This window comes from Lolium perenne, chromosome 7 (assembly GCF_019359855.2).
Source record: "Lolium perenne isolate Kyuss_39 chromosome 7, Kyuss_2.0, whole genome shotgun sequence".
Classification (NCBI taxonomy): Eukaryota; Viridiplantae; Streptophyta; class Magnoliopsida; order Poales; family Poaceae; genus Lolium; species Lolium perenne.
Genome location: NC_067250.2, coordinates 201,734,859 through 201,737,629, shown reverse-complemented (window position 1 = coordinate 201,737,629; position 2,771 = coordinate 201,734,859).

The following is a 2,771-nucleotide window of genomic DNA, read 5'->3' as shown; positions in this document are numbered from 1 at the left end:
CGCGTGGCGGACGACACGATGTACTGTTCAGTTGGCGGTGGCAGCGCCCGTTGCGAGCGAGCTCGTTTAGAGCAAGTACAATAAGGTACAGTCAGCTGGCTATAAGAGATAAAATATTTTAAGTTTGCTTAGTTGGAGGAGAGAGATTAGGAGAGAGAAGAGAAGTGGGCTACTATCTAATAGCCAGCTCTAGCACGTGCTCCTAGACACTATGTGAGACTAAAAGGTGGGCCATGTATTGTAAAAGTACTACACTTTTATAGTTTACTATTGTACATGCTAGCTATAAGTTGACTATAGATGATGTGGCAAATTGTTATAGCCGACTGCCGGCTATACTATTGTTCTTGCTCTTATGCGACGACAAAGCCAACGTTTTGTAACATGAGCGGTGACATTGCTTGTAAATTCGTTTGGACAGTAAGGGTAAGTTTAAAACGGACGAAAAAATTGGGGAGAAACCTTACTTCCTTTACTAGTTATTTATATAAATGCTCGTGTGTTGCCACGAATCATTAAAAATTAGCACACGTATAAGAATAAATATATACAAATATTCATTCGAGCTCCCTATCAAGTACCGAAGTATGTCACTCCAGTCCTTCTCATATGTGTCGCTTCCATTTCGACGGATAGGTTTTTAGCGTCTATGATCGAGGATCGAGCAGATGTGTGGAGCACTGGATCGAGCATAATAAGAATCGATTCTTTGTAAACAAACTACTACAGAGATACCTAGTTCAAATATCATTGTCAGTGCTCCATCTATTTTGAATTCGCAAGCAGAAAAAAATAATTAAATGCAGTGTACATAAAAGGATATTAAAAGTTTATCTAAATTTAAATATATATAGACATCTTTTAGTGTAAAGAAATTTTGATAAACGTTCAACGTACAAAAAGTTTGTAGTACGGAACAAATGTACTGCAATAAATAACTATTTTCAGATTTCATAGGAAGTAATTCATCACGTATAAAAAAGGAGGAACATCTGATCAAGGAAGGTGAGACCGCAATCCCAAGCCTAGAAGCAAACGTTTTTTTTTTTTTTTTTTTTGACCTCACAGGTGCTTGCTGGTTTTCTTTACTCTGGCCGGACCGATCGGGGTATCACTACCTAGAGACCGACCTTCGCGAAGGGAAACGTCCTCCCGCGAAGCGCACCCAGCTATTGACACGTGTTAGCTTTCCCGTACGACGTGGTCCGCGAGCGATCCCACACGCGTACTCGTACGCCCGCGCGGGAGTACCTACTCGCAGGACGCGTACAGGCAAGTCGCTCTCTCCGCGCCCGCGCACGCGATTCCGGCATGCAAATAACTAGCTAGCACGCATGCAGATTGCTAGCTCCTCCATCGCGGAGTTAGCATTGCAATTAAATTAGCTGGCTCCATTGATCCACCACCAGCTACGAACTACAAAGTTACAAGTGCGAGTACAATTTAGTTTTTTCCTCGAGTACATAGCACAAGTGCAAGTACAGTCACGTGTATGAGCGAGTACAGTAGCACATAAAGCACGGGTACATTTACATACAGAGCACGAGTACAGGTACACACACGAGCGAGTACAAGTACATTCACGCACACGAGCAGGTACAGTGGTACACACGAGCAGGTACAGTCGTGCACACGAGCAGGTATAGCCACGCACAACACACGAGTACAGTTGAACACACGAGCGAGTACAAGTACAGTCACGCAGACGAGCAGGTACAAACGCGCATACAAGCAGGTACAGTCGTGAACACGAGCAAGTACATGTCTGACGTCTGATGCATACACGAGCAGTACGATCGCGCGTAAATAGTACAGTGATCCGCACACGGGCGAGTACAGTTAGCGAGTAAAGGGAAAAACTGCACCAAACACACTAAAAACAGAAGTACTTTTCAGTTGAAACACAGGTACAGTTAGGTACACACCACAGGTACAATCATACTACTTTTGGAAGTACGAAAAAAAAGTATCTCCAAACCTATCAACATGGGATCTAGTTTCGAAGATCTCGACGCGAGGATCTCAAAAGTGAAAACGGTTCGCAATTTGGATTTACGGTTCTCAAGATATTTCATTTTGAAAAAACGAATCTAGAAGAAAAAGGGAAAAACTGACACAACTTCAGTCTTCTCTCTCCTCCCCATGCCCACCTTGCTTCCCCTTGGGACACGTGGCGAGCAGGGAGACAACTTCCCAGGGATTTTCTGGCACCACAGCGCGCCACTTGTCGCGTGCGGAGTGAGTTGCCTTCCCTTCGCGAAGGTCGGCCTTTTTCTAGAGTTTTCCGACCGATCGGTGTTGCCGTGTTGGTTTCGATGATTTTCCTTGTCCCGGACTGGAGACGGCCCACTGGCCCAGGATCGATTAGTTTTCTGTTCGGTCTGCTTGTTTCCTGATCGTGCTGCGCGTTTTGGCCCAGGATCGATTAGTTTTCTCTTCGGTCTGCCTGTTTCCTGATCTCTTTTTCCTTGACGTACGACGTACCAAGCCTCTAGCAATTTAATAGTAAAGATTAGTAGGTACTAGCAAAATTGCCCGTACGTTGCACCGGGAGGAAAAAATTATGCGTCAGGATAGTTAAGTAATTTTTGTTGTGCAGTTGTACACTATCGATGAATCGAGCCAACTTCGTCAGGCATCCAGCTATATTTTATAACAATTACTTTGCTTCTCATATGTGAAATCATACGAGTTGATTTTATTGAAATTCCTATATAAAGTTTCAAAGATATCTCATAATAATAGCTCATTATTTGTTGCATGAGGATATT